We start from the raw sequence: 13,573 nt of genomic DNA on the forward strand, positions 1-13,573 counted from the left end.
AGTGAGCTATTATGTATTTTAGTTTCAGCCATAGATTGTTTACTGTGCCGTGCGTTTCAATAGAGAAATTTTCCAAACAGTTTTTAAGGTAGTCAATAATGCTAACATCATCAGCTTCATTATAATCTTTAACTGCTAGTTGGGATCATTTTGTAGCGGTAAAAACACAGGCACAAAGAACACCAAACACAAGGGACACCCGCTAGACCGCAACTAGTCTTTACTGTACAAATATACAAATTTACTGTACATGATATATATATATATATATATATATATATATATATATATATATATATATATATATATATATATATATATATATATAATCAATAAGCACACGCAGGTGCCTCGTCAATCACACATGGTCCCCCCCCCCCCTCCACACACAAACACCCCCACCCTCTTTCCTTTGTGGCATGCGATTACGAAGATTTCTTTTTTTGCCAACGCAAGGGAAGGCGGGCGACATGTGTGTTAGCACCCCTTCCCCGTTGGCAAAAAAATGAAATTATTTATCTTTGTAATCGCATACCACGAAGGAAAGAGAGTGGGGAGTGTGTGTGTGCGTGGGTGGGGTGGGGGGGGGGGGGGGTGTTGAGACCATGTGTGATTGACGAGGCACCTGTGTGTGCTTATTAATTGTCATATATATATATATATATATATATATATATATATATATATATATATATATATATATATATATATATATCATGTATTTGTACAGTAAAACCTAGTTGCAGTCTAGCGGGTGTCCCTTGTGTTTCGTGTTCTTTGTGTCTGTGTTTTTACCGCTACAAAATGATTCCAACAAGAAATTACCAACTAACCCAACTTGAAGTTTTAACGAAGTTTTTAACTGCTAGACGCGATTCGGGAGCCGCGCCTCTGAAATCAATATTCGCGCTAGAAACTGTTATCAGCAGCAGCTAATGGTCCGATATGCCTTCTTCTAGCTTGACATCGGCAGTTAAGTTGTTGGAAATAAAAGCAAGGTCCAATATTGAATGTGCGCGTAGGATCTGCGACAAGTTGAGATAACGAAAAACTAAACGCCATGTTCAAGAGCAGCTCAGAGCTACTAACATCTCGACTACCGATTGACAACGCACTCCAATCAATAGTAGGCAAATTAAAATCACCAGTAAGAATTGGCTTGGAACGATCTTTCAACCTTCCGCAAAGAAAATCGTGTATTGTTGTGATGTAGTCGTCAGTTGCATTTGGCTTCCTATAAATACCGCCGATCAGTACAGGTGACTCATTGATGTATACTGTGCACTTTCATGATCTACAATTCCTTGCTCTCTGCGAAAAGATAACCCTTGTTTTATTGCCTCCACGACGCGGTCAGAGCGAATGAGAAAGTAAGAGGGTGGAATTATTTTCCGACGTGTAGCCACGTTTCAGTTATGACATCAGGTGAGTGAATTAGAATGATATCTTCTAGTTTTTTTGTTTTGTTAACAATACTCCTTGCGTTAAAGCATAGCACACAAAGTGGATTCACAACGCCCTTCTGTCACGCGCTGCTAGCATTGAACTTCTCGGCGTCGTCGTGACTTACATCTTCCAAAGGCAGCCTGCATTTTTGTACGTCACCATCCCATACATACAGTTGTTTATTTTAAGTTTGTCAAAAACAAGTGTTGGCTTAGCACCCTCGCGTCTCGTTCTATTTGACAGGACTGCCAAAGTTTACTGCGTATGTCACGCACCGACGCCGAAAAGTCTTCAGATATAGATAGAGAGCTGTTTTTAAGTTTCTTATAGTTACGAAGAATGGTCATTTTTTTCTGCGAAGTCGTAAAACCTTATTATTTCTGGTCTTGTACTATTTCCTTTTTTCTTGCCTATACGGTGGACACGCTCAACTAATCTGCTTTCTACACCAAGTTTGTCCTTGAGCACACCTGAAACTACTGTTTGTTCTAGATATTTACTATTCTCAATGCTCTTCTCTTCCAAACCGTAAACAATAATGTTATTCCTGCGACTTCTATTTTCCATATCATCCAATCTTTTGCTCAGCCTACCCACGTCTTTGTTCACTTCGGCAACCTGCTGTTCGCATCTTTCTAGTATATCTTGGTGTTATTTGGAAGATGAAAGTTTAGCTTCTATCTCAGCCAGTCTGGATTGAACGCCATGCAATCCTTCTTCCAGAGCGCACTGTGATGACTTTATTTCCGTTACGCCTTTCAAGATCTCACCCAGTGTATCTGGACCTGGATTTTCCTTTAGCAATAATAACATCAAACGGATTATTCGAAATGAATCACAAAAACAGCATAAGATACACTCAGGGCTTGGTAGCACCACTAAGAAGATATCATTTTTGTAACACTTGGCAAAAAGAAATTTCTTTCTAACCTGTACAAGAAGAAAGTGGTTGCTCATGGTGTCCGTCAAGGTGCCACCAAGCCCACTAAAGGGGGTCCTTGCTTGCGGCGGCCTTTTATACGCTTCCTCTGACGTCACTGTTGACACTGGCTGACCAAAGGGGCGGTGCAGGTTAGGCAATGTAATCTTCGCCGGTGCTCTTTCCGTGGACGTGGCAGTCAGCAGGGTATGAAGCATGATGCGGTGTCGCTCTTGATGCCGTATAGATCGCCAGCGTTCCCGATGCATGGTGCTGTACTATTGAAGATGGGTCGAATTTTCCTGTGGTCCCTGTCAGTCCGAGCAGCATCTGTACAAGAAGAAGAAAGTGGTTGCTCAGACTTGCAGCTTAATTAGACGGGGTTACCGCTGCCTGAATGCCGCTCTCAATCGCTGCCTGAACGTTTTTCTTAATAATATAGTTTGAAGAGTTCCCTCGGGGCTCGTCTGCATATTCTGCATTATACGAGCTTCCAAACATCTCTCGACAACCGCCTCAATCCTGGCTTCTTTCGCTGTGGCCCCCTTATCGGTCTCCGGCGCCACTTTTCCCTCCTTTTCCTTTTTCGCACCCTGAGGGAAAAGAGTTAGTGCCTGCTCAGTAGGCGGGAGGGGAGCTTAATTCCTCCTCCATTACAGATTTGCCAGGAGTTTCTGGCATGTTTTCACCCTCTGCCGATATTCTCTGTTCCTGACTTTTATACTTCGTTAGCTCCTGTTTTAACCTACTGTTTTCCTCATGAAGTTTTTCAACAGCCAACGTGGGAGGCGGGGAAGCGACAACCCGTGCCCAGCTCACCTTGCTGCCTGTGGTTTTCTCCAACTTGGCTCCTCCAAGCCTCTTGTCACCTGGACGACCGCTTCCTTCAGGCTCCTGCTGGGACGTCCCCGTTGCGGTTCTCGTTGCGGTCTTCCGCGGTTGCGGTCCAGGCCCTGAATTTCTCCGGTTGTCTCTGGATTCACGCTGGTTGCTGTAGTTCCCACCACCAGGCTTCCGCCTGGCTCCGGAACGATTCCTGTATTTCCAGGTGCAGTCTGCGGAGCTCGTGAGATGGGCACCCCGGCAGACTAGGTATCGGGGCTGGCACTCGTGACCCTCCTCTTGGGTGATGTTTCCACAGGCCTGGCAGGTATTTTCTAGTGGATTAGGGCAAACATCCACCCTATGCCCAACTGTTCCAGAGCGGGTACAAGCTGTTGTCTTCCGGTAGAGACGGACGGGCACAGCCTTCCCCAGTAGAACACGTTGAACGGCACTGTACGACCTTCGAACGTAATCACTGTTCGACTCTCCTAATTTCCTCACGCCCACCACGGGAGTGCCTGGCGAGTATAGCTTGAGCAATATCTGCTTCTGACACTTTCGGAGCCACTTGAATTAAAAAAAATTGGTTCACAGGAAGGGAAAGGCGCAGTAACTGTCACACTTGCTCTGTGGACACCCGAACCGCGCCGTAAGGGAAGGGAGGAAGGTGGGAATGAAAATGGAAAGAGAGAAAGAGGAGCCGTAGTGGAGGGCTACGGAGTAATTTCGACCACCTGGGGATCTTTAACGTGCGCTGACATCGCACAGCACACGGACGCCACTTCGTTTCGCCTCCATCGAAACGCAGCCGCCGCGGTCGGGTTCGAACCCGGGAACTCCGGCACAGTAGTTGGGCGTCTTACCACTGCACCACCCCGGCGGGGCTGAATTACTCCACGATACGTATTTTCGGACATCTTGAGGTAGACATGCACCGCTTGCATTTGAACGCCAATCCGCAGATTCTCGACCGCGAGGACTTGCCGAATAAGCTCTGCGTCTCGAATTCCAACCGTGATTATGTTTTGATCCCAGGCCGGCCATATTGCAAGCGCCTGTGATTTGCGTTCGATACCGGCAGCAGCATATATAACTTCTCCTATCTGATTAGTACCCTTGAAATTTGACAAATAGCGTTCCTCTGGGTTCCATGACGACGACAGAGTATTCAGTCCCGAACTTGGGCACCACCTCTGGTGCCCAACGCTTCGGTTGAAGTTGTTTGCTTGGCGCCGGAGTGGGGTCATGGCCGTCAGCAGCGTCTCCACTGCGCAAGCGTTCCTGCCGTTCCGAGCTCGCGGGCATCACAGACGCTCGCTCTTGCTCTTCTAATTTCTTCCGAATAGCATATTCGGTGGCTTCATCGAATACTGGCTTCTTCGCAGCCAGCAGCTCCACTACTTGCATGCTTTCCAGGTCGGAATATAGAACGTGCGCCATACTGTGCCGTGCCTTTACGTTCTTCTACATTAATTATTCGGTTCTTGTCTGGGCACTCTTGTTCATAAGGCAGTGTTATATGTTTTATATGCTCCATGCAACGCAGAACATGTCGCCTAAGTGATGGTCGCATGACGGGACGTGACGTCATAAGTAAAAATAATTGTAATTAAGTGCGGACTAGATAAGGGTTTAGTATGTGTGTATGTCTTAACGAGAGCTAATAAAGACCGGATATACAATTGTGCCTTGCTGCTTGCTCCATATCCGTGCAAGTCATGGTCCAGCCACTGAAGCGGCAACTGGAAGAACGGCTTAAATGTGGCAGGATTCTTACCCCCTTGTCGCCTCCGCGCATGCCATTTGCTCCTAAGGCATCAGTAGGGCCATTAATGCTACACCATCTACACTAGTGTAGCAAAAACCATCGGAGGTATTGGAGATTTGCTACACTGGTGTAGCTTTTGTAGGTTGAAAAAATGGCCCCAATAAGTCTTCATGTGGCAACAGACTTCATTGGATTTCTTATCAAAAAACTGACGCAAACGTTCTTCTTAGAGCTTTAAGAAGAATGGCGTACCATTTATGCACCTGCTTATATTGTCTAGTTAGTGATTCGAACCCAAATATGCGCCTCTATAATTACATGTCCTAATCACATCCCCGCACCATGTGACTTAGCGCTAGCGAGTCTTTTCCGAGGATGTGGGTAAGGAGTAGAGAGGTAGACGGCGCTGTTGGAGAAGAGCAGGTCACGTGGTGACGTGCAGCACAGCAGGAAGCTGAGGAGGCTGGGAATCTGGCGTCGCTGAGCAAGCAAGCCTTCGTCTCCGTACTCGACAATTTTTCAGTGCGTAGCACTGCTGATCTCGCCAATGTCTGTCCGAAGCCGCACACTCTCTCTCTCTCTTCGTTAACTTGAAGTGGAGAAAGAGAAGGCGTCGACGCGCGCGTCGCGCGGCTCAGCGAGGCGGAGCGGCCGCATAGCGGCAGCAGAAGCCCCCCCCCCCCCCCATCTCTCTCTGTCCATCCGTCTTTCCGTGAACTTGAAGGGGAGGAAGGGAAAGTGGCGACGCGCCCATCACGCGACTTACCACTGAGAAGGCGGAGCGGCCGCATAGATGCACCCAGTGAGAGAGTAAGACAATGAAAGAGGGGCGTGTCAGTTGCAAACGTGGTGGCCGTTACTGGGCTAAAGCCCCACTGGGCAGCGTTTCACTAGCGTGTGTTACTCCGGAGTGAACAGTCGTGTGTCACTCAAGCTTCCTCAACTTCGGCATCTCTCCCCTCGCATCAGTCACTCCTCAGCCTTCACGGACAGCAGACGTGCACGCGCGGTGCTCCCTGGACCTCGGCTCCGATCCGCTCGCTCCATCGTGAAGCTGCTGTTGCTTACCTCCGCGCTAACTCCTCGTCCCCAATTTTTGGGTACTTCCTCGCTGACATACTACACTTCTGAAAAATACCCCGCTTCATTCTAATTGCATGAAACTAAAAAAAAAGGACAAGATAAGATCACTGTGATTAGTGCGATAATGATGCGTTAGGTTTGCAGCACACAGAACTCATGCTCAGCCATTAGCAACCAGACATGGAGGTAACAAATCAAGGACTATTCCGGGACTCACTCTGACACGGCCTATTTTCCTTCCCCAAAGCGATAGAATAGAACTGGTGGAACTATTTGAGAAATGTGGGGTGGTAGTTATAGGATGATGGAAACTAGTGGAAAAAGGTTTTCCTCCTTATTTATTCTCTTGCTCCGATTACATTTTTTTCGATGTTGTTCACCGCCACATGACGTACTGCTACCTACCCTGTTATCCTTCATGCCCGCTACCCCGAGCAGTTGTCTTCTTGTAAGCTCTGCGGGAAACCTGAAATACTTTGAATATTGAATACTATTTTATTGCACACATAACACGTTACAGAAGGTGCTGAAAAGCCGAGGTTGTCTAGCGCTTGCCTTAAAGCGCGTTTCCCTCTCTCTTTCTCTCCCCCTATGATCCCACACCAGACCTTTCGGTCGCAGAGCAGTGCATTATAAAGAGAGTGGCTGTTCCTCTTTACAATGCACTGCATGCTCTGCGACCAAGAAGTCTGGGGTTGAATCATAGGGGGAGAGAAAGAGAGAGGGAAACGCGCTTGAAGGCAAGCGCTAGTTAAGGCGCAGAGGTAAGCAAGAGCAGCTCACGACGCGGCGAGCTGCTCAGAGCCGAGGTCCAGGGAGCACCGCACGTGCACGTCTGCTGTCCATGAAGGCTGAGGAGTAACTGATGCGAGGGGATAGATGCCAGGGTGTCTGTTCCTGGCCCTACGGAGTTGGGACGGTAGGTCAACGTCGCTTGCGGCGGAGGCTACCCAGCCACCAAATTTTTATCTGTTGTAGGCCGTCATTGCACCCGCCGCCACATAGGTGGTGGACGACGGCTGTTGCGGCGCGCGTCTTTCTCTCCCTCTTCTTTTTCTTCCTCTTTTTTTTCTGCACGAGGCAGCGGAGGTGGCTCAGCTGCAGAGCCAGTAGCAGGCCCGTGCATTTTCTTTTCCTTCTTCCTACAGCCACAACTACAACAACAACATTGTAAAGAGGTACATTGTGCCTGTTTTCGTTCATTTCTGAAGATGGTGTAAGGAAAGCTGAGGATGCGGCGGCGCCGTGCATTTGCTTCGCGTCACAATGGATGAAGCCGGGCGTCAGGCGTTCCTTTTCAATGCCGTCAGGCACTGCGGCGTAGGTTCGCCGTGCTTGACGTGCTGAAGTACAACGGTTAGACAGTGCTACGCACCTACTTCGCATTTGATTAACTATGCAAATCGGCCGTTATATTTTTTCTCTCTTCAAGTTTTGATGGCATATACATGTAGATATGCAGCATATACGTTGGACGGCAATTCATTTTTAACCTTTTGGACATTCAGACAAAAAACAAATCAGCTGCAACGTATATGACTTCTTTGTTCCAGTCATATTTTGAAACTTGCTCAGTTTCTTTTTTTTTATTTTTTCAGCTGAAGCAATTGTTTGTTTACAGTAATATTCAGGATGCAGAAAATAAAGAAAGAAATACAGACTACAGGGTCTACGAATTTCAACATATTTTTTCCTGCATAGCAAGCGAGAAGTGACATGAACACAGAAGGAAACAATTTACGTCTGGTTATGAGGAGGCAGCAATGACCAGCGCTGGATTAAGTTGGGGGCTAAGGAGGCTGGGTCTCATCTCCGAGGGTAGGAGGAAGGGGCCCATTCCTTCTAACTTGCTTCATATATGTAACCATAAATAACGGAACTTATGAGCAACAGGTACGAACAGGAAACAAAGAACAGAACGAGGAGACTGGCCCCCGCCTAACAGGGCTTAATTGTTTAGCAGTTAGGGAGACCTTACCTTATGTCGAGCTGCAAAAAAAGAAAAAGAAAATCCCTGCCACTCTAGGTCGAATCTTTCATAGGAGATGATCTGCACTTCCTTGTAGGATCAGAGAAGAGTTTTTAAGGGTTTCCTGTCAATCCCTCCATCATGTGGCGGTGAACAACATCGAAAAAAATGTAATCGGAACAATAGATGAAACAAGGAGGAAAACCTTAGTCAAGCTGCTCTAGCAGCTTTTATCCAGGAAACCTTCCAGCAAAACTGGAAAATAAACTGAAACTGAACTGAACCTTTTCTCACTAGTTTCCATCATCCTATAGCTACCACCCCACATTTCTCAAATAGTTCCACCAGTCCTTTTCTGTCGCTTTGGGGAAGGAAAATAGGCCGTGTCAAAGTGAGTCCCGAAATAGTCCCTGATTTGTTACCTCCATGTCTGGTTGCTAATGGCTGAACACATGGAGGAAGAAAACAACTTAAGAGAGGCCCTTGCCATTCCCAGTGCATTGGAGAAAGTGTGGCGGAAGTGACGTCAAAATTTAGGGTTAGCCAAGTCGGGCCATTAGCAACGGCGACGCTGTTGCTATGAAAACTCGGGCCACTAGCAACAGCGTTGCTAAGGGCCCTAGGTACATGAGCGTCGCGGAGAAAGAGAACGCCGAGGGTAGAGGAGGAGGAGAGATGTTAGAGCGTCCGGTCGCGGAGCGGCCGCGCCGGCGTCAAAAAAAAAAAAAAAAATGACGTCAGGGCCTCTCCTAAGTTCTTTCAGTTCTTTCCTTCCTCCGTGGCTGAGCATGTGTTCTGTGTGCTGCAAAACCAACGCATCACTCTCGCGCACTAATCACAGTGATCTTATCTTGTCCTTTTTTTAGTTCCGTGCAATTAGAATAAAACGGGTAAGTGTAGTATGTCAGCGAGGAAGTACCGACAAATTGGGGACGGGGAGCTAGGTTACATATGCGTTACATATGGTACATATAGGTTACATAGGTTACATATGGTATAATATGCCCATGGCCCCCATTTTCCTTAATCCGGCTATTAAAACGTCAGCATTGTAGGCGCAGCTGAAAAGGAGCTATAAGGTCGAAGAGAGGTTATATTCTGTAGACAGCGAGGAAAAATTGGCCGTCAAAATACTACAGAAAAAAATTGAAGCAATTCCGATTTATGACTTCGTTAAGACTATATATGAATGAAAGTTTCTCTCAGGGAAAAGTATAGTGGGAACGAATGTATTAAAAAGAGAGCTATATAAATAATAAAACCAGAGGGGCAGTGAAGGGCGTAAGTAGACTGCTGCACCGCAGAGGTGATCTTTTGTCACCATCCTTGGTCTCACAAGATACCTGCAGCACTGCGAAAGGCAGAGGAGCCTTTGCAATTGTGCTCCTAAGTGCCTCTCGTCCCTGCGCACTATAATAAAGAATTGTGCTTTATACTGTCACCCCCGCCAATTTGGGGAGCGAGAGGCGCATAGGAGCACAAGTGTCTATTGTAGTGCGCGTGACCCTGATTGGATTGGGGTGCCTCTGCCTTTCGCAGTGTTGCAAATATCTTGTGAGACGAAGTATAGAATTTACAACCGCATGCATTTCGCGTTTTGTAAAAAGTCGATGGCCACCCGTCGGCCATCTTTCAGTTCCGTTTCCGAGTCAGAGCAGACGTTCTCTCCATAGGAAATATGCTGGCTACATATATGGCGTCCAAAACGTGAAACGTGAAATGTTTATCCCAATATACTCGACGATGATGTCCGGAAAACTCTGTCTCCCGCTTTCCGCACTAGAGGGGCACCCTGTGCGGGAACGAAATCCCACGGCAATTAAGGCCTCGCCTAGCTTTACTCTCAAGCATCAATGTGCTTTGAAATATATTTCACATTTTACGGGGTACAGCTCGTTTGGTCGAAAAGACCCAGAATGGAGAATGCCGGGAAAAACACTCACTTGCATGATTTCGTATCGAAATTGTGGTGCAGTTAACTTGCACAGTTTAACTGTTGTCATATACCATTTCACTTTCCATTCAATCTGCTAGTCAAGTTGGAGGCTAGTTTAATACTGGGATTCGAACCGACGACATGTATGCACTCCCGACCATATTACAAGCAGTATCGTATACGTTACCGCGCATGCCGCTGATGCGCTCATGTATGAACCCATCTTCACTACGTGTAGAATATTTTTGCCTGGCCCTGTACCTCCAAATGTATGCGTTCATTGCAAGTGCACACCTACACCGCGAATTGAGACCGACAATATGCATCCCCCCGCCCCTTACTTTTACAGCCGAATCTTATGTGATTTGTGTTGCCGTACAGGAAATGTTAAATGAAAACATCAGAAACAGCATCATTTATATAGATTCACTGAGTGTCCTTACTGCATTAAATTCCAAAAATACCAGTGAGCGACTGATAGAAAGCATCATACACAATATAGTGAATGTCTCACGACGCAAAAACCTATACAATATTTAGTTGGGTTCCCAGTCCCGTTGGCATTATAGGGGACAATGAGAGAGCAGACTTGTGTGCTGCACAAGCCAGAGCCATATAATTAAAACATGTGAACTTGCCACCTCTAGGCATTACATATGCACTCATGTACGTAGCAAGCTAAGAGCTAAGTGGAAGACTTCTTGGGAACAGGAAACAACACGCTGCGCTCTGTAAAGCCTACTCGGGGTGAACAGAAATCATATGCCGCCATAAGGAATATTTTATCGCAGTAATTTTATGTCGTTTGCGTATAGGACACACACACACACAGTTAATCACATTTTATTCTCATGTTCGCATATCGAAGAATCTAGGAAAAAAAATATTTTACTGTATTTTACAATAAACACATTCCATTTCATCTGCAATGCTTTTAGCCGAACAAGCACTCCTCGATTTTTCTCTTATTTGTACGTCTCTGGAGAAAGCCGAAGTACTCAACATAAAACAGATAATCTAGCCTTGTGTTTGCCGCATATGACAGCTGCAGTTGCTTAAATGCCATAAAATCCCATACAACAAACTAAACTTTTATCCGCAAGACCAAACCAAACAATTTCGATTCACTTTATTTGCCATCATATTCCGGTCGGCTGCCTGAGCTAAAAGTTGTGAATATACAACTCGACAATGCCAAACATTCACTGCAGCTGTTCGAAATATATTGTTACGCGGTGATGAAAATTCGTAGGCCACAAACGAACAGACAGGTGTAATACTGCAGAATGAACTAGCTGCAGAATGAACTAGCTGTAGAACTACTGCAGAATTAACTAGGCTAGCCCCCGCCGCAAGCGGCGGTGACCTACCTGCACCAGCCCCATCAGGGGAGTGGACCTGTTCTCTCTTTCCAATTTCAATCTCACCTTTCTCCCTTCCCTTACGACGCGGTTCAGGTGTCCAGAGAGCAAGTGTGACAGATACTTCGCCAATTCCTTCCTGTGAACCAATTACTATTATCATTATTATTGGACTGACTTGCGCACGCAAAGGAACCAAATAACTCGGCGGCGGCGATTGCAGCAAAGGTGCTCGCTGGTCGTCAAGCAGAGAATGGCCGTCGCATTCGGAGTGCTCAATTTAAAGTAGGCGCAGAAACATGTAGCTAAACCAACCTAGGGGATACTGGAAAACTCCGGAATAATACGGAAACATTTATGAACAAAGAACGCAAGATCGGTTCGTGCGCTACAAAGTGATAAAGGTCACATGCAGGCTGATGAAAAAAGCTAGCGGCAGTATTTTGCACTGTGCAGAGAACATGACGTAAAAGCTAGGTCTCACCGAGATTTGAACTCGGATCGCTGGATTCAGAGTCCAGAGTGCTAACCATTACACCATGAGACCAACCTAACCTTGAAACCGTTTCCGGCACCGGGAATCGAACCCGGGCCTCCTGGGTGTGAGCCAGGCAGCCTAGCCACATTTCCGAATAATAAGGATTCGGTATCGCCTGTCGCCACAAGCAAAATTGACACAAATATTCTTGTGTTTTCTTTTATTGATCTAGGCTAATTCGCTCAACCTTTTAAAGCCACATTGCAGTGATGCTTGTATAATGGAGGTAATTAGTTTTGGAAAAAGTGATAAAGGTCACATGCAGGCTGATGAAAAAAGCAAATAAAAGCTAGCGGCAGTATTTTGCACTGCAGAGAACATGACGTAAAAGCTAGGTCTCACCGAGATTTGAACTCGGATCGCTGGATTCAGAGTCCAGAGTGCTAACCATTACACCATGAGACCAACCTAACCTTGAAACCGTTTCCGGCACCGGGAATCGAACCCGGGCCTCCTGGGTGTGAGCCAGGCAGCCTAGCCACTAGTCCACGCCGGAATGAGAACCATTTGCCTTGAATGCTATTTTAAAGAGGTGTGAGGTTTACAAACATGCTTTGTTTATTAATTTAAAATTTAACAATTAAGATTAACATTTGCTTAGTATTTCAGCTCTCATCGTGCTACTTAACTGCTATCAAAGCCCCCAGAAATACTTTTACTGCAACATACCTGCTTTTCGTTAACGCAAATTTTGCGCCACCTGTCGATGTTAATAACAACTTCACAGCTACGTTGAAGCTTGCAGTCAGTAGGTGGCGCGACAAAATTTTTTTTACGACTGGGGCACTCATCGAGTTCTTTGGGTACTAGGGCACTGGTTGCACCAACACGGTGCCCACCCGATACAAAGGGTATGGTCAATAAATCATCATCATCATCATAATCATACGCGTAAAGGGCTGACAGATTCAGCCAAGATTCAGCTAAAGTACTCAAAGTTCAATATAATTTTATACTATACGTTTCCATATTCATTGCATCAATTCATTGCTCATATCTTTACATTATTTCGAAGGTCCGGTGTTTTTACAGTTGAAATGAAAAAAGCAGGGTCACTGTACATTTCAAAGACGTCAACAAAAATGAAGTCTCTAATTATATACCAATGTCAGTCATGTGAATTTTATCTAAAGGGTTGCAAAAAATAATATTTACTATGTTGCATTGCGCGCAGGTTTAGTATAACCAAAGACTATGGACTTAAGCCTCAATTATATGTGAAAACTACCGTTTTAATTTTGCAGTCGTCTATGATACTGACGTCCTATCGGCTGCGCAGGATTCTGCTCGAGAACCCAAACCTATAAAGGTAAGCCTCATTGTGTCCAACGTTTATACATATAGATCCTTGATTGTGTCTTGATCCTTGATTACAGGCGGATCCAACGATGCTCAAGAGCGTTGCAATAAAAGACGAACTCTTCGCAATTACGTGCCCGTACTTCGCGAAAAGAATTAGCCAGCCGCCACGAAAGTATTGCGACAGCCGGGAATGGAACCTGGGTCAACTGCTTGGAAGGCAGCTATGCTAACCACTATATACCACCGTCGCAAACACCTACTCCCCCTTTTGAATAAATAAATGTGTTGAACGAACGAACTCATTTATATGGGAAATAGATGAAGATGAAAATAGTTATTACTACAAATATTTTAAGTTATTTTGTTGCGTATTCAACATACAGCGCGTTGCACAATTAGAGGCGCGATGTAAAATGCTTCTCCCAG

General features: G+C 45.8%; 3 non-coding genes and 1 pseudogene across 3 annotated transcripts; all 4 read right to left on the reverse strand.

Annotated features, from left to right (window-relative positions):
* Nucleotides 1-2,983: 2,983 nt before the first annotated feature.
* LOC146175446 (uncharacterized) lies at nucleotides 2,984-4,630 on the reverse strand (annotated as a pseudogene).
* A 7,152-nt stretch (nucleotides 4,631-11,782) lies between these two features.
* On the reverse strand, nucleotides 11,783-11,854 carry TRNAQ-CUG (transfer RNA glutamine (anticodon CUG)). Its single transcript has one exon. It is a non-coding gene; the product is annotated as a tRNA-Gln (tRNA).
* Nucleotides 11,855-12,178: 324 nt separating this feature from the next.
* TRNAQ-CUG (transfer RNA glutamine (anticodon CUG)) lies at nucleotides 12,179-12,250 on the reverse strand. The gene has a single exon. It is a non-coding gene; the product is annotated as a tRNA-Gln (tRNA).
* Nucleotides 12,251-12,269: 19 nt separating this feature from the next.
* Nucleotides 12,270-12,341, reverse strand: TRNAV-CAC (transfer RNA valine (anticodon CAC)). Its single transcript has one exon. It is a non-coding gene; the product is annotated as a tRNA-Val (tRNA).
* Nucleotides 12,342-13,573: the final 1,232 nt, after the last annotated feature.

This window comes from Amblyomma maculatum, chromosome 10 (assembly GCF_055883805.1).
Source record: "Amblyomma maculatum isolate TAMU_Amacu chromosome 10, ASM5588380v1, whole genome shotgun sequence".
In the NCBI taxonomy this organism is placed as follows: Eukaryota; Metazoa; Arthropoda; class Arachnida; order Ixodida; family Ixodidae; genus Amblyomma; species Amblyomma maculatum.